This window comes from Pan paniscus, chromosome 2 (genome assembly GCF_029289425.2).
Source record: "Pan paniscus chromosome 2, NHGRI_mPanPan1-v2.0_pri, whole genome shotgun sequence".
NCBI lineage: Eukaryota > Metazoa > Chordata > Mammalia > Primates > Hominidae > Pan > Pan paniscus.
The window spans coordinates 32717960-32736826 of NC_085926.1; the positions used below are offsets into that span (position 1 = coordinate 32717960).

At 43.0% G+C, this 18867-nt stretch overlaps 1 protein-coding gene and 1 pseudogene across 14 annotated transcripts in view; both read left to right on the plus strand.

The window, feature by feature from the left end:
• Positions 1 to 18867, plus strand: part of CNOT10 (CCR4-NOT transcription complex subunit 10) — an 88929-nt gene that overhangs the window by 52088 nt on the left and 17974 nt on the right. The gene's annotated exons all lie outside the window — the stretch shown is intronic.
• LOC129397384 (protein SGT1 homolog) lies at positions 11 to 17298 on the plus strand (annotated as a pseudogene).

Here is an 18867-nt window from a genome sequence, read left to right on the forward strand (position 1 = left end):
CTAAACAAAATTAGCATTGCATCTATTGAAATGAACATATTCATGGCTGGGCACAGTGGCTCATACCTCTAATCCCAGCACTTTGGGAGGCCGAGGCTGGTGGATCACTAGGTCAGGAGTTCGAGACCAGCCTGGCCAAGATAGTGAAACCCTGTCTGTACTAAAAATACAAAAATTAACCGGGCGTGGTGGCGGGCGCCTGTAATCCCAGTTACTTGGGAGGCTGAGGCAGGAGAATTGCTTGAACCCGGGAGGCGGAGGTTGCAGTGAGTGTGCCACTGCACTCTAGCCTGAGCAACTCTGTCTCAAAAAAAAAAAAGAACACATTCTTTTTTATCTTGTTGATACTGTTAATATGATGAATTACACTGATCAAATGTTAAACCAATCTTTCAATCTTGTGATAAACCCTACTTGGTCAGAATGTATTTTCTTTTGTATAAATTTTTAGATTTGATTTGTTAATACTTTGTTGGGAATAAGTGCTTCTATATCCGTGAGGAAGATTGGTCCATACTTTTCTTTCCTAGAAATGATTTTGTCATATTTGGTTTCAGGATTATGCTGACCATATAAATGAGTTGAGAAGTGCTTCATCTTCCTCTGTTTTCTGCAAGAGTCTGTGTAAGATAGGTATTACTCATGGACACAAAGAGGGGAACAACGGGTGCTAAGGCCTCCTGGAGGGTGGAGGGTGGTAGAGGATCAGAAAAAATAACTATTGGGTACTAGGCTTAGTACCTGGGTGACAAAATAATCTGTACAACAAACCCCCATGACACAAGTTTACCATATAACAAACCTGCACATGTAGCCCTGAACTAATAAAAAGGACAGGTATTACTTCTTCCTTAAGTATTTGATAGAATGCACCAGTGAAACCATCTAGCCTAGGATTTTCTTTGCAGGAAGATTTTTGATAATGAATTCAACTTGTTCAACAACACTTTTTTCAGATTTTATATTTCTTTTTTTTTTTTTTTTTTTTGAGATGGATTCTCGCTCTGTCTCCCAGGCTGGAGTGCAGTGCGCGATCTCGGCTCACTGCAAGCTCCGCCTCCTGGGTTCACACCATTCTCCTGCCTCGGCCTCCTGAGTAGCTGGGACTACAGGCGCCTGCCACCACACAGGGCTAATTTTTTGTATTTTTAGTAGAGACAGGGTTTCACCTTGTTAGCCAGGATGGTCTCGATCTCCTGACCTCGTGATCCACCCACCTCGGCCTCCCAAAGTGCTGGGTTTACAGGCGTGAGCCACAGCATCCGGCCTGTATTTCATCTTATCTCAGTTTGGTTAAGTTTTATTTTTCAAGGAATTTTCTAAGTTGTCAAATTTATTGGCATAACATTGTTCATAATATTTTTTTTACCTTTTTAATGTCTGTAGAATCTGCAGTTATACCTCTATTTTCTTTCTTTTTTTTTTTTTTTGAGATGGAGTTTTACTCTCTGTCCCAGGCTGGAGTGCAGTGGTATGATCTCGGCTCACTGCAACCTCTGCCTACCAGTTTCAGGCGATTCTCCTGCCTCAGCTTCCCAAGAAGCTGGGATTACAGGTGCCTGCTAGCACGCCTGGCTAAATTTTTGTGTTTTTAGTAGAGACGGGGTTTTACCATGTTAGCCAGGCTGGTCTCGAACTCCTGACCTCAGGTGATCCACCCGCCTCAGCCTCCCAAAGTTTTGGGATTACAGGCATGAGCCACTGCGCCTGGCCAGTTTTCATTTGTGATATTTGTGGGATCTCTTGCTTTCTCTCCTTTCTTTCCTAAGCAATCCTGCTAGCAATTTACATATTGGATTGATGTTTTCAGAGAATAGACTTCTACTTCATTTTCTGTTTTCTTTTTTTTTTTTTTTTTTTTTTTTTGAGACGGAGTCTCGCTCTGTCGCCCAGGCTGGAGTGCAGTGGCGCGATCTCGGCTCACTGCAAGCTCCGCCTCCCGGGTTCACGCCATTCTCCTGCCTCAGCCTCCCGAGTAGCTGGGACTACAGGCGCCCGCTACCACGCCCGGCTAATTTTTTGTATTTTTAGTAGAGACGGGGTTTCACCGTGTTAGCCAGGATGGTCTCGATCTCCTGACCTCGTGATCCGCCCGCCTCGGCCTCCCAAAGTGCTGGGATTACAGGCGTGAGCCACCGCGCCCGGCCCATTTTCTGTTTTCTATTTCGTTTCTGCTCTTTATTTTATTCTTCTACTAACTCTGGTTTATTTTGCTCTTTTTTTAACTTCTTATGCTGGTCACTGATTTTTAGATGGTCCTTTTCTACACAGTTCCCTTTAAGCCTGCCGTGACTTCCTTCCACAAATAGTTATGTTTTATTTGTTTATTTCACTCCATGGTGTCTTTTTTTCAAAATTAAACTTCATTTAGAGACGACTGTAGATTCACGTAATAGTCTAAAAAGTAATACAGATGCCTGGGCAACATGGTGAGACCCTGTCTCTAAAAAAAATCAAAAAATTAGGCCAGGTGCAGTGGCTCACACCTGTGATCCCAGCACATTGGTGGGCTGCAGAGGCAGGCAGATCAGCTGAGGTCAGGAGTTCGAGATCAGCCTAGCCAACATGGTGAAACCCCATCTCTCCTAAAAATACAAAAGTTGGCCAAGTGTGGTGGCGGGTGCCTGTAATTCCAGCTACTTGGGAGGCTGAGGCTGGAGAATCACTTGAGCCCAGGAGGCAGAAGTTGCAGTAAGCCAAGACCGCGCCGTTGCACTCCAGCCTGGGCAACAAGAGTGAAACTCCGTCTCAAAAGAAAAAAAGAAAGAAAAAAAGAAAAAAAATTATCTGGGCGTGATGTTGCATGCCTGTGGTTCCAGGTAGCTGGCAGGCTGAGGTGGGAGGATCACTTTAAGCCCTGGAGGTCATGGCTGCAGTAAGCTGTGATTGTACCACCAAACTCCAGCAAGGATGACAGATCGAGGCTCTGTCTCTAGAAATAAAGAATAATACAGAGACCTAATCTACCCTCTACCCAGTTTTCTCAAAGGCAACTTCTTACAGAACTTTAGTACATGCTGGGTGCGGTGGCTCATGCCTGTAATCCCAGCCCTTTGGGAGGCCGAGGTGGGCGGATCACGAGGTCAGGAGTTCAAGACCAGCCTGACCAATATGGTGAAATCCCATCTCTACTAAAAATACAAAAATTAGCTGGGTGTGGTGGCGTGTGCCTGCAGTCCCAGCTATTCGGGAGGCTGAAGCAGGGGAATCGCTTCAACCGGGGAGGCGGAGGGAGGTTGCAGTGAGCCAAGATCGTGCTATTGCCTAGGCAACAGACTCTGTTTCAAAACAAAAAAAGAACTTTAGTACAATATCACAGTCAAGATATTGACATTGATACAGTAAAGATACAGAACTTTTTTTGTTTTACAATATTTTCATTACATTCAATTTCTTAAAATTTTTTTAAAATTTTGTGGCCGGGCGCGGTGGCTCATGCCTGCAATCCCAGCACTTTGGGAGGCCGAGGCGGGCGGATCACAAGGTCAGGAGATCGAGACCATCCTAGCTAACACAGTGAAACCCTGTCTCTGTTAAAAATACAAAAAATTAGCCGGGCTTGGTGGCGGGCGCCTGTAGTCCCAGCTACGCGGGAGGCTGAGCCAGGAGAATGGCGTGAACCTGGGAGACGGAGCTTGCGATAAGCCGAGATCGCATCACTGCACTCCAGCCTGGACGACAGAGCGAGACTCCGTCTTAAAAAAAAAAAAAAAAAAAAAAATTTGTGTAGGTGTGGGGTCTTGCTGTCCTGCCCAAGCTGATCTCAAACTTCTGGCCTCAAGCAATCCTCCCACCTTGGCCTCCCAAAGCACTGGGATTATAGTTGTGAGCCACCGTGCCTAACCCAGAACATTTTTATTACTACGAAAGATCCCTCATATTGCCCTCTTATAGCCATACGCACTTCCACTCCTGCTCCTGCCCCTTATTTAACCCTTGGTTACGACTAATCTCTTTTTAATTTCTATAATTTTGTCTTTCAAAAATGTTATATAAATGGAATCATACAGCATGTAACCTTTTGGGATTGATTTTTTTCATTCAGTATAATTCTTGGAAAATTCATTTAAGTTTGCTGAGTAAATCAATTGTTGTTCCTTTTTATTGGTGAGTATTATTCCATGGTATGATTGTACCTCAGTTTAATCATTCACCTTTTGTAGGACATCTAGCTTTATTCCAGTTTGGGGCTGTTACAAATAAAGCTGCTAGAAATATTCACAGGTATTTATGTGCACATAAATCTTTGTCTCTCAGGATGAACGTCCAACAGTGCTGCATAGTAGGGGAGTTACATGTCTAATATTTTAAGAAACTGCCAAGGCCAGGCGTGGTGGCTCACGTCTGTAATCCCAGCACTTAGGGCGGCTGAGGCGAGCGGATCACGAGGTCAGGAGTCCGAGACCAGCCTGGCCAACATAGTGAAACCCTGTCTATACTAAAAATACAAAAAATTAGCCAGGCATGGTGGCGTGCACCTGTAGTCCCAGCTACTCTGGAGGCTGAGGCAGGAGAATTGTTTGAACCCAGGAGGCAGAGGTTGTGGTGAGCCGAAATCGTGCCACTGCCCTCCAGCCTGAGCAACAGAGTGAGACTCTGTCTCAAAAAAAAAAAAAACAGAAGAAAAGAAACTGCCAAACTCTTTTAACAGAGTGACTATACCATTTTACATTCCCACCAGTGATGTATGAGTGATCCAGTTTCTTTACCACAATATTTCTTATTTTCTTTTTTAAAAAAATTTATTTTTTCATCACATACTTGTTTTGATATTTGTGTGTGTTGTAGGTTTTTATTTTATTTTTTATTTTATTTTATTTTATTTTTTTGCCAGGCTGGGGTGCAATGGCATGACCTCGGCTCACTGCAACCTCCGCCTCCTGGGTTCAAGCAGTTCTCCTGCCTCAGCCTCCCGAGTAGCTAGGACTACAGATGTGTACCACCACGTCCAGCTAATTTTTGTATTTTTAGTAGAGACGGGGTTTCACCATGTTGGCCAGGATAGTCTCTTGACCTCGTGATCCACCCACCCCGGCCTCCCAAAGTGCTGGGATTACAGGCATCCCAGCACCTGGCCTGTTACAGGCACCTGGCCTGTTATAGGCACTTTTTACTTTACTCATTCTAATAGGGAAGTAAGATGTGTAGTGCTATCTCATTGTGATTTTTATTCGCATTTCTCTAATGAACTTCTTTTCATGTGGTATAGCTTTTTGTTTTGTTTTGGTGTGTTGTCATTGTTGCTGTTGTTCTGAGACAGTCTTGCTGTGTTGCCCAGGCTGGAGTGCAATGGAAGGAACTCAGCTCACTGCAACCTCCGCCTCCCAGGTGCAAGCGACTCTCATGCCTCAGCCTCCTGAGTAGCTGAGATTACAGGCATGTGCCACCACACCCGGCTAATTTTTGTATTTTTGGTAGAGATGGGGTGTCACCATATTGGTCAGGCCGGTCTCAAACTCCTGAGCTCAAGTGATCTGCCCGCCTCAGCCTCCCACAGTGCTGAGATTATAGGCGTGAGCCACCGCATCTGGCCTTTACCAGTAATTTTGTAGTCTGTAAACTGCTCTGTACCTTACTTTGTTCCCATATCAGCACAAACCTTTGTTTCACTCTTTCTCATGGGTGCCTAGAGTTGCATTTTGTGGATATGATCTAATTTATCTAACATTGCTTTTTATTGAGCTGTTTATAATGTTTTCAGCTTTTGCTGTTACAAATAATGCTGCAGTGAATATGGTTATACACATTTAAAGGGAATCCTTAATGAAGAAGACATTTGAAACAGTTTTTCAAACTTGATTTAATTTTTACAAGTTTACTTGAATGAATACTAATCTTTTTTTTTTTTTTTTTGAGATAGATTTTTGCCCTTGTCCCCCAGGCTGGAGTGCAATGGTGTGTCTTGGCTCACTGCAACATCCGCCTCCTGAGTTCAAGCAGTTCTCCTGCCTCAGCCTCCCAAGTAGCTGGAATTACAGGCATACGCCACCATGCCCAGCTAATTTTTTATATTTTTAGTAGAGGTGGGGTTTCACCATGTTGGTCAGGCTAGTCTCGAACTCCTGACCGCAGGTGATCCATCCGCCTCAGCTTCCCAAAGTGCTGGCATTACAGGCATGAGCCACCCACCCAGCTTAATGAGTACTAATCTTAGGATTGCTCTATTTTTGTGTGCAATTTAAGAAGTATATTGTTTCTGCCAGGTGTGGTGGCTCACGCCTGTAATCCCAGCACTTTGGGAGGCCAAGGCAGGCAAATCGCCTGAGGTCAAGAGTTCGAGATCAGCCTGGCCACCATGGTGAAACCCTGTCTCTACTAAAAATACAAAAAAAAAATTAGCTGGGCATGGTGGCACACACCTGCAGTCCCAGCTGCACGAGAGGCTGAGGCAGGAGAATTGCTTGAACCCAGAAGGCAGAGGTTGCAGTGAGCTGAGATCGTGCCACTATACTCCAGCCTGGGAGACAGACTGAGACTCTGTCTCACATACACACACACACAAAAAGTAGTATATTGTCTTACAGTGGTTAAACATCTGCAGAGTTGTGTAATTTAACTTTACCTTCTGAGAATGTCATTAAAGAGAAGTGTACATACAGGATGGGATTCCTCTCAAAGAGTTTTGTACCTTTCGTGGGTACAGCTGTTTGCTTTCCATATGTCATAGTAGGAGGATTGATGATTTTCAAAGAAAATAATATTACTTCCATTTTTTGTGTGTGTGAAAAGGAGCATAGGGCTTCCATAGGGAATGCCGTCATCATAAAGTGAGGCAAGGGTGGATTCTGTAGTATATATATATTTTTTTCTTCTGGAGCAGATGGGAGGGAGAAAGGAAACAGTACAAGACGGAAGGAGCCTTAGGGTAGATTTATAAAAAGGACTGCTATGCCAGACAGTAGCAATGGTAATGTGGACACAAATGGTGAAGGGGAGGAGTCGTAAAAGAATTGTGTCGTAATTTTCAAAGCCATAAAGCTCACAATGCAGTTGGGTGTGTTAAAGGGCAATTCTGTGGCAGGAGCCAGCTGTCTTCTATCTAAGGAGCCTGAGCACTGTGTTTTAAGATTGTGAAATTCTTTGAGATTTCATCTATTTCTGACCTGAACTCTTTTAGATTATTGAAAATGTGACTAGTATATAGTTTAGCTTTTATGGACTATCATATTTGACCCCTTGTGTTCAATAATACCCAAGACACCAATGCAAAGCCCCATTTTCTGTTTCCAGCATAACTAATATGCAGTAAATTATCATGACTTTTCCAATGGCCACTTTTTATGATACGGGTTTATAGCCCCTTGAGTATTTTCGGTTTTTTTCATTTGTACATAAATTAAGGTAAGTCCAAAAAATTTCATTCTAACCAATTTACAAGTATATTTTTAGAGGGCAGATAATAATTAAAGAAGTTGTGAGATTGTATATTAAATCAAGGTAGTTTTCAGAAAAATATTCTCACAATTGAAATTAAAATGTGGCCCCAAATTAGGATAACGTCTCAGAAATCAACTAACTAGTTTAACTGTTAAGGTTTGGATGAACTTAGAGATACTAATATAATGGATCAAGAAAGTTATATAGTCATCCTTTGGTATCCTTGAGGGATTGGTTCTAGGGCCCCCAACAGATACCACAATCCTCAGATATAAAATTCCTTATATAAAATGGTGTAGTAATTGCAGATAACCTGTGCACATCCTCTCATATACTTTACTTATTTTTATTTTATTTTATTTATTTTTTGAGACATAGTTTTGCTCTTGTCGCCCAGGCTGGAGTGCAGTGGCTCAATCTTGGCTCACTGCAACCTCCGCCTCCTGGGTTCAAGTGATTCTCCTGCTTCTGCCTTCCAAGTAGCTGGGATTACAGGCGTGTGCCACAATGCCTGGCTAATTTTTGTATTATTAGTAGAGACGGGGTTTCACCATGTTGGCCAGGCTGGTATTGAACTCCTGGCCTCAAGCGATCCGCCCATCTTGGCCTCCCAAAGTGCTGGGATTACAGGCATGAGCCACTGCATCCAGCCTTCTCTCATATACTTTAAGTCATCTTTAGAGTACTTATAATACCTAGTGCACTATATATGCTATATAAACAGTTGTCATACTGTATTGGTTTTTAATTTTTAAAAAATTATTGTAGTTTTTTTATTATTATATTTTAGAATATTTTCTATTTATAGTTGGTTGAATCTACAGATTTGGAACCTGTGGATTCCAAATCCAACTGTACACATAATGACACTTTTAGAAATTTGCTTCAGTTTCTGAACCACTCAATGCTGTATGAAGCCATAAGTTTTATTCAGTTAAGGAGACAACATACTCACACAAACATTCTGTGCCCTGGAATTAAATAAATGCTATGACTTTGAAATTTTAAGGTGATTCTGTTCCTAGATGTTTACCAAAGAGAAACAGAAACTTGTCCATAAAAGAATTTTATGGCAGCTTTACTCCTGGTAGACAAAACCTAGACATAGCCCAGGTATTCATCAGTAGAAGAATGGATAACTAAGTTGTATTACACTTGTATTTTGGAATACTAGTCAGCTATAAGGAAGAATCATTGAGGTCGGGCACAGTGGCTCATGCCTGTAATCCCGACGCTTTGGGAGGTCCAGGCAGGCAAATTGCTTGAGTCCAGGAATTTGAGACGAGTGTGGGCAACATGGTGAAACCCTGTCTGTACAAAAAATTGGCCAGGCATGGTGCTGCACACCTGTAGCTCCAGCTGCTCGGGAGGTTGAGGTGGGAGGATCACCTGAGCCCTGTAGGTTTGAGGCTGCAGTGAGCTGAGGTTGCACCAATGCACTCCAACCTGGGTGACAAAGTGAGACCCTGTCTCAAACCAAAACCAATTACTAATGCACAGGTTAACATGGATGAATCTCAAAACATTTTTCTGTTTCTTCTTTTCCTTCGCATAAGGTATCTACTGTGTGATTCCATTTATACCATTTATATGACAAACAAAACTTTATGACTAGACAAAACTAATTTATGTTGCTAGAAATCAGAACAGTGGTTGCGGGAATTGACTGGAAAGAAATATAAACGCATCAATTTAAGCAGCAGACCCCAGCCTTTTTGGCACCAGGGACCAGGATCATGGTAGAATATTTTTCTGTGGACAGGGTTGCAGGGGAGGTGGTTTCAGGATGATTCAAAAACATTACATTTATTGTGCACTGTATTTCTATTATTATTACATTGTAATATATAATGAAATAGTTATACAACTCACCATAATGTAGAATCAGTGGGAGCCCTGAGCTTGTTTTCCTACAACTAGATGGTCCCATGTGGGGGTAATGGGAGACAGTGACAGATCATCAGGCATTAGATTCTCATACGGAGCACACAACCTAGATTCCTTGTAGGCGCAGTTCACGATAAGATATGCACTCCTGCCGGGTGCAGTGGCTCTCGCCTGTAATCCCAGCACTTTGGGAGGCCGAGGTGGGCAGATCATGAGGTCAGGAGATTGAGACCATCCTGGCTAACATGGTGAAACCCCGTCTCTACTAAAAATACAAAAAAATTAGCCAGGCGTGGTGGCAGGCGCCTGTAGTCCCAGCTACTCGGGAGGCTGAGGCAGGAGAATGGTGTGTACCCAGGAGGCGGAGCTTGCAGTGAGCCAAGATTGCGCCACAGCACTCCAGCCTGGGCGACAGAGCGAGACTCCGTCTCAAAAAAAAAAAAAAAAAGATATGCACTCCTATGAGAATCTAATGCTGCTGCTGATCTGACAGGAGGCAGAGCTCAGGCAGTAATGCAAGTCATGGGAGCAGCTGTAAATATAGATGAATATAGCTGTAAATATAGGTGTGGTGGCAGGCACCTGTAATCCCAGCTACACGGGGGGCTGAGGCAGGAGAATCACTTGAACCCGGGAGGCGGAGGTTGTGGTGAGCCGAGATTGTGCCACTGCACTCTAGCTTGGGCGACAGAGCAAGACTCTGTCTCAAAAAAATAAATATAATAGGCTTGGCAAGGTGGCTCACACCTGTAATCCCAGCACTTTGGGAGGCCAAGGCAGGTGGATCACCTGAGGTCAAGAGTTCGAGATCAGCCTGGCCACCATGGTGAAACTCTGTCTCTACTAAAAATGCAAAAAAATTAAGCAGGTGTACTGGCGCATGCCTGTAATCCCAGCTATTAGGAGGCTGAAGCAGGAGAATCGCTTGAACCCAGGAGGTGGAGGTGGAGGTTGCAGTGAGCCCAGATGGTGCCATTGCACTCCAGCCTGGGCAACAAGAGTGAAACTCCGTCTCAATAAATAAATGAATTAATTAATTAATTAAATAAAAATAATTTTACGTGTTTCTTTTAATGTTATTTTTTAAACGTGTCTGTTAGAAAAATTTAAATTACATTTATGGCTTCAATTATATTTCTCCTTTTTTTTTTTTTTGTCTTTTACAAAAAAATCTATACCACAAACTTTCACTACACCACACACAAACTTCTGGCCTCAAGCAATTCTCCCACGTCAGCCTCCTGGATAACTAAGACTACAGGCATGGGCTGGGCTCGGTGGCTCACGCCTGTAATCCCAGCACTTTGGGAGGCCGAGACGGGCAGATCACGAGGTCAAGAGATCGAGACCATCCTGGCCAACATGGTGAAACCCCGTCTCTACTAAAAATACAAAAATTAGCTGGGCGTAGTGGCGCGCCCATGTAGTCCCAGCTCCTCGGGAGGCTGAGGCGGGAGAATTGCTTGAGTGCAGGAGGCAGGGGTTGCAGTGAACCGAGATTGTGCCACTGCACTCCAGCCCAGCGACAGAGCAAGACTCCGTCCCAACGCTCGCCCCACCTCCAAAAAAAAAGACTGCAGGCATGTACCGCCATGCCCAGCTACTTTTTTGTTTTTTGTAGAGCCAGAGTCCCACTGTGTTAACCAATCTAGTCCTAACACTCCTGGGCTGAAGTGAAACTCCTAGGCTGAAGCAGTCTTCCCACCTTGGCCCCCCAAAGCATCGAAATTACAGGTGTGAGCCACTGCAGTTGGCTATGGCTCTAATTATATTTCTCTTGAACAGAGCTGCTCTAAGGTTTTAAGACAAGTGTGTTCGAATGTTTGTATGCTATAACATGACTTTTACGTGTGTGAATGTTGTTACTATGTCACAGTTTTTTTGTACCACAAATTTTAACTGAATTATTTCTCTTTAGAAAATTTTTTTTGTTAAAAGGCCTAATACCCAAAGGAATCATAGAACACAGTTTCTTGGGCAGGATTGATATTTTGGCTATATTCTTTGATTTAGATGTGAATGTTTGCTGCATACATTTGGGAGACGATAGGTTTTTGAAATAACAATGATTGATCGCAATAGAATAATGTATTTTTCTTCTGATATGTTTTTTGGTATTTATTTATTTAGAGATGGAGTCTCACTCTGTGGCCCAGGCTGGAGTGCAGTAGCGCAGTCTTGGCTCACTGCAACTCCTGCCTTCCGGGTTCAAATTATTCTCCTGCCTCAGCCTCCCGAGTAGCTGGGATTACAGCTGCCCACCACACCCGACTAATTTTTGTATTTTTTGTAGAGACGGGGTTTCACCATTTTGGCCAGGCTGATCTCAAAAACACGTGACCTCAAGTGACCTGCCCACCTCTGCCTTCCGAAGTGCTGGGATTACAGGTGTGAGCCACCATGCCCGGCCTGTTTTTGTTTTTGTGGTTTTTTTGTTTTTGTTTTTTGAGAGGGAGTCTTGCTCTGCCGCCCAGGCTGGAGTGCAGTGGCACAGTCTTTGCTCACCCACCTCCGGGTTCAAGCAATTCTCCTGTCTCAGCCTCCCGAGTAGCTGGGATTACAGACGTGCATAACCACACCCAGCTAATTTTTGTATTTTTAGTAGAGATGGGGTTTCACCATCTTGGCCAGGCTGGTCTCGAACTCCTGACCTCAGGTGATCCACCTGCCTCGGCCTCCCAAAGTGCTGGGATTACAGGCATGAGCCAACGCATCCGGCCAAGAGTTCTTTATATGTCCTAGATACAACTATCAGATATATGACTTGTAGTTATTTTCTCACATTCTGAGGGTTGTCTTTTCACTTTTTTGAAGGTGCCCTTTGAAGCATAAACGTTTTTCATTTTGATGAAAGTTAATTCTTATTTTTGTTGTTGCTTGTGCTTTTCATGCCATTTCTAAGACCTCTTCACTAAATCCAAGATCATGAGGATTTACCATGTCTTCCTATAAGAATTCTAAGTTTTAGCACTTACATTTAGGTCTTTGATCCATGTTGAGTTAATTTTTTTTTTTTTTTTTTGGAGACTGAGTTTTGCTCTTGTTGCCCAGGCCAGAGTGCAGTGGCATGATCTCGGCTCACCTCAACCTCCACCTCTTGGGTTCAAGTGATTCTCCTGCCTCAAGCCTCCCAAGTAGCTAGGATTATAGGAATGTGCCACCACACCTGGCTAATTTTGTATTTTCAGTAGAGACAGGATTTCCCCATGTTGGTCATGCTGGTCTCGAACACCCGACTTTCGGTGATCTGCCTGCCTCGGCCTCCCAAAGTGCTGGGATTACAGGCATGAGCCACCGTGGCCTGCCTTATTTTGAGTTGATTTTTATAGATGAGGAAAGATAAGGCTCAACTTCCTTTTTTTTGCATACTACGATCTTGTTAATAGTAGAGAAATATTGGGTGATGGGTGCACCAAAATTTCACACATCACCACTAAAGAACTTGTGTAACCAAATACCTGTTCCCCCACATACCTATGGAAATAAAATGAAGGAAGGAAGGAAAGGAGGGAAGGAGAAAGAAAGGAAATAACTGGGTGTGGTGGCTCATGCTTGTGATCCCAGCACTTTGAGAGGCTAAAGTGGGAGGATCCCTTGAGTCCAGGAGTTCAAGATCAGCTTGGCCTACATAGTGAGACCTTGTCTCTACAAAAAATTTAGTCTGGTCATGATGGCGTGCGCCTGTAGTCCTAGCTACTTGGGAGACTGAGGTGGGAGGATCGCTTGGGCCCAGAAGATAGAGGCTGCAGTGAGCCGAGATCACACCAGCCTGGACGACAAGAGCTAGACACTGTGTCAAAAAAGTAAGGCCTGGGCACAGTGACTCACGCCTGTAATCCCAGCACTGTGGGAGGCCAAGGTGGGTGGATCACCTGAGGTCAGGAGTTCGAGACCAATCTGACCAATATGGTGAAACCCCATCTCTACTAAAAATATAAAAATTAGCCAGGTGCGGTGTTGTGTGCCTATAGTCTCAGCTACTCAGGAGGCTAAGACAGAATTGCTTGAACCCCGGAGGCCGAAGTGGCAGTGAGCCAAAATCGCACCACTGCACTCCACCCTGAGCAACAGAGCAAGACTCCATCTCAAAAACAAAAAAGAGTAAAGAAGTAATTTCATAGATTTAGTCATATAACAATATTTCTTTTTTTTTTTTTTTTTTTTTTTTTTTTTTTGAGACAGAGTCTCACTCTGTTGCCCAGGCTGGAGTGCACTGGTGCGATCTTGGCTCCTGCAACCTCCGCCTCCTGGGTTCAAGCGATTCTCCTGTCTCAGCCTCCTGAGTAGCTGGGATTATAGACATGCACCACCAGGCCCGGCTAATTTTTGTATTTTTAGCAGAGACTGGGTTTCACCATGTTGATCAGGCTGGTCTCGAACTCCTGACCTCGTGATCTGCCTACCTCAGCCTCCCAGAGTGCTGGGATTACAGGCGTGAGCCACCGGGCCCAGCTATATAACAATATTTCATTGTTGCATAGTGGTTTAATAACTGTCATGGGTATGAACTGACTCTTACATGTTGCTTATTATAGAACATCTTTGTTATTCGTTCTGAGATTGTGATATTAGCTGAACTTAATGGAGGCTATTCAAGAGTCTGATAAAGAGTGTAACAGAACTGAAAAAGGTAGGAAATAATGTTGGAGCCAACATGGGAAATGTCTGTACAAGAAATTAAAATCAAAGCATACAAAATTTCAATGAAAAAAAAAATTTTTTTTGAGACAGGGTCTTGCTCTGTCGCCCAGGCTAGAGTGCAGTGGCACAATCTTGGCTCACTGCAGCCTCTACTTCCCAGGTTCAAGCAGCCCTCCCACCTCTGCGTCCCAAGTAGCTGGGACTACAGATGTGCACCACCATGCTCTGCTAATTTTTAATTTTTTTTTTTTTTTGTAGAGACAGAGTCTCACTGTATCGCCCAGGCTGGTCTCAAACTGCTGAGCTCAAGCAATTCTCCCACATCAGCCTCCCAATGTGCTGAGATTATAAGCGTGAGCTACAGCACCTGGCCTGAAAATGAAATTTTAATTTAATTGGTCATTTCTAAAATGGGAGGCCACAAAAGGGATAAAAGGAAATGTTTGGAGCAAATTTAATTAAGCCCAGTTATTCCACAAGTGTAAATTATAAAGCTTAATTAGTTCTTTCAGACTCTAATGTGACAGTCAGTGAATTATTTTCCATTCAGTTAAAAGGGACCTCCTGTGGTCCAGTGTTTATAAAAGAAGATGAATCAAACAAATGGTTGATAACATAAATATTATAGACAGTTTTAGTGTGCTTAAGAAACCATATTTCTTCTTTTGTTAGCCCAGTGGTGATATTGTAGCCCATAAGACATAACTAAAAGAGGATTATGGCTAATAATCTTTTGAATCTTATATTGCTTTTGCTAGAGATCCAGCCCCATTTCAGTCTTACGACTGAGTGTGGTCCTCCTGAAACTTGTTCATCTAACGAACTCTACCATAGAAGGATCCTACCTGTGTGACATTTCCTTCACACTATCAGCAATTTGTGTTCACGTTGGCATGATTCACATCTGCCTCCAAGGATCTCATTTAGATGAACTGGTGATCAGATTGATCACAAACCAGTGTTAAAATAATTCTTCAGGCCAGGTGGAATGGCTCACTGTAATCCCAGCACTTTGGAAGGCCGAGGCAGGTGGATCACCTGAGGTTGGGATTTCGGGACCAGCCTGACCAACATAGAGAAACCCCATCTCTACTAAAAATACAAAATTAGCCGGGAGTGGTGGTGCATGCCAGTAATCCCAGCTAGTCAAGAAGGCTGAGGCAGGAGAATCTTTTGAACCCAAGAGGCGGAGATTGTGGTGAGCCGAGATCACGCCGTTGTACTCCAGCCTGGGCAACAAGAGCAAAACTCCATCTCAAAAAAAAAAAAAAATTCTTCAGTGGTCTGCCACTCTGTGGAAACCCCACAGGGCCACTAATGTGGATAAATCATTTAACCCCTGTGGGCTGCCTTTTCCTTTTCTGTCAAATAAAGCAATTGGTTTAGGTGATCTTAAGGTCCCGTCCATGTGTAAAATGCTAAGTCTCTGTGACTTTATATTTTATTTGCTGCCCAGGATAAGACTGGGTTCTTTGGGATGCTAGATTTGATAAAGATAAAACTTTTTTAGCTTTTTGTGTTGGACTTCTATTTGTGTTGGATTTGGACTATGTTTGTCAATAAGATTCTTTTTGCACAGAACTGTTATTAGCAAAATGTTTACAGAAGATAAAATTAAAAACTAATTGAACAACTAAACTTCAACTTTAACAGTTGAAAGTTGGCTAAGTGTGGTGGCTCATGCCTGTAATCCCAGCACTTTGGGAGGCCGAGGTGGGCGGATCACCTGAGGTCGGGAGTTGGAGACCAGCCTGACCAACATGGAGAAACCCCTTCTCTACTAAAAATACAAAAATTGAGAAGTTTCCCCCTTGGGCAGTGGCGGAGGTGGTAACTACGATAGTAGCAGCTCCGGCGGCAGCAGCAGTGACTACGAGGATGGCGGCAGCTGCAGCAGGACCTGCAACTTCCCAGAGGTTTTTCCAGAGCTTCTTGGATACTCTAATCGACGAGGACCCCCAGGCGGCATTAGAGGAGCTGACTAAGGCTTTGGAACAGAAACCAAATGATGCATAATATTAGTGTCAAAGAGCTTATTGTCACATTCTTGTAATTACTGTGTTGCTGTTGCTGATGCAAAGAAGTCTCTCGAATTCAATCCAAATAATTCCACCACTATGTTGAGAAAAGGAACATGTGAATACTATGAAAAAAACTATGCTGCTGCCCTAGAAATTTTTACAGAAGGACAAAAATTAGATAGTGCAGATGCTAATTTCAGTGTCTGGATTAAAAGATGTCAAGAAGCTCAGAATGGCCCAGAATCTGATGTGTGGACTCATCAGTCAAAAATCAGGTATGACTGGTATCAAACAGAATCGCAAGTAGTCATTACACTTATGATCAAGAATGTTCAAAGAATGATGTAAATGTGGAATTTTCAGAAAAGGAATTGTCTGCTTTGGTTAAACTTCCTTCTGGAGAGGATTACAATTTGAAACTGGAACTTCATCCTATAATACCAGAACAGAGCACATTTAAAGTAGTTTCAACCAAGATTGAAATTAAACTGAAAAAGCCAGAGGCTGTGAGATGGGAAAAGCTAGAGGAGCAAGGAGATGTGCCTACACCAAAACAATTCATAGCAGGTGTAAAGCACCTACATCCATCATCATCTACTTATACAAGAAATTGGGATAAATTAGTGGGTAAAATCAAAGAAGAAGAAAATAATGAAAAGTTGGAGGGAGATGCAGCTTTAAACAGATTATTTCAGCAGATCTATTCAGATGGTTCTGATGAAGTGAAATGTGCCATGAACAGATCCTTTATGGGAGTCTGATGGTACAGTTTTGAGTACCAGCTGGTCTGATGTAGGTAAAAGGAAAGTTGAAATCAATCCTGATGATATGGAATGGAAAAAGTACTAAATAAATTAATTCTCTCTCTCACACACACACACACACACACAAAATATAAAAATTAGCTGGGCATGGAGGTGCATGCCTGTAATCCCAGCTACTGGGAAGGCCACCAAGGCAGGAGAATTGCTTGAACCCAGGAGGCGGAGGTTGCAGTGAGCCAAGATGATGCCATTGCACTCCAGCCTGGGCAACAAGAGCAAAAAACTCTGTCTCAAAAAAAAGTTGAAGGTTGACAAGTTTAACATTTTTTTGGATTATTGTAGACAAATTGGCATTAATATTTTTTTCTTTAGAAATTTTATTTATTGGCCAGATGCAGTGGCTCACTCCTGTAATCCCAGCACTTTGGGAGGCTGAGGTGGGAGGATCATGAGGTCAGGAGATCGAGACCATCCTGGCTAACACGGTGAAACCCCATCTCTACTAAAAATACAAAAAATTAGCTGGGCATGGTGGCGGGCACCTGTAGTCCCAGCTACTCGGGAGGCTGAGGCAGGAGAATGGCATGAACCCGGGAGGTGGAGCTTGTGGTGAGCCAAGATCGTGCCACTGCACTCCAGCCTGGGCGACAAAGCGAGACTGTCTCAAAAAAAAATATATATATATATATAATATACATATATATTATATATATATTATATATATAATATATATAATATATATATAATATGTATATAATATATATTATATATATATGTATATATTTTTTTTTTACTTTTTTGTTTTTGTTTTTGTTTTTTGAGACGGAGTCTTGCTCTGTTTTCCAGGCTGGAGTGCAGTGGTGTGATCTCTGCTCACTGCAACCTCTGCCTCCTGGGTTCAAGCAATTCTTCTGCCTTGACCTCCTGAGTAGCTGGGACTACAGGGGCATGCACCACCACGCCCAGCTAATTTTTGTATTTTTGGTAGAGACGTGGTTTCGCCATGTTAGTCAGGCTGGTCTCAAACTCCTAATCTCAGGTGATCAGCCTGCCTCGGCCTCCCATAGTTCTGGGATTACAGGCATGAGCCACCGTGCCTGGCCTCTTTTGAAATTTAAAAATCTCAGCTACTCTGGGCATACTGCCTGTGGGGTAGCCCTGTTCTCCAAGGACCATTACAAAAAAAAAAAAAAAAAAGATATTTAGTGTGTACTTTCCCATATTCAGTTTGTTGAAAGAAATTACATTAACCGGGCACGGTGGCTCACGACTGTAATCCCAGCACTTTGGGAGTCCAAGGCAGGTGGATCACCTGAGGTCAGGAGTTCGAGACCAGCCTGGCCAATATGGTGAAACCTCATCTCTACTAAAAATACAAAATTAGGTGGGTGTGGTGGTGCACGCCTGTAGTCCCAGCTACTCGGGAGGCTGAGACAGGAGAATCACTTGCAACTGGGAAGTGGAGGTTGTGGTGAGCAGAGATCATGCCATTGCACTCTAGCCTGGGTGACAAGAGCGAAACTCCGTATCAAAAAAAAAAAAGAAAGAAAAGAAATTACATTATTAGATTTTTTATTTTTATTTTCTTTTTTCTTTTTCTTTTTCTTTTTTTTTTTTTTTGAGACGGAGTTTCGCTCTTGTTGCCCAGGCTGGAGTGCAATGGCATGATCTCAGCTCACTGCAACCTTTGCCTCCCAGGTTCAAGCAATTCTCCTGCCTCAGCCTCCCAAGTAGCTTGGATCACAGGCATGTGCCACCACGCCTATGTAACTTTTTGTATCATTATTGGATTTTTTAAGCAAATTTTTCAAATGTTTGCTGTGAGGCTACTTTGTAAATTTATTTTCCTTTGACAAATGGTGACTGACTGGATTTACCCTCATTTTAGCCTTTTTAAATAAGGGTTAAACTATTTCAGATATTTGGTTTAGATTTCTTTAACTCACAGGATCTATGGCTTGACAAATTTTAATGCCTAGTCTTGCATAGCTTGTTGTAACTTGGTGCTTGAAGAAAATGTTTACTCCTTTCTTTTCCTTTCCTTTTTTTTTTTTTTTTTTCTTCTTTTTTTACCTTCTTTTCCAAGGATTGGCATTCTGGGGACCTAGAGCTAGTTCCTTCAGCATGTGAAGGGGAGAGTGGGGTTTTGTCAGATCCTCCACAGGGGGGAAAAGCTA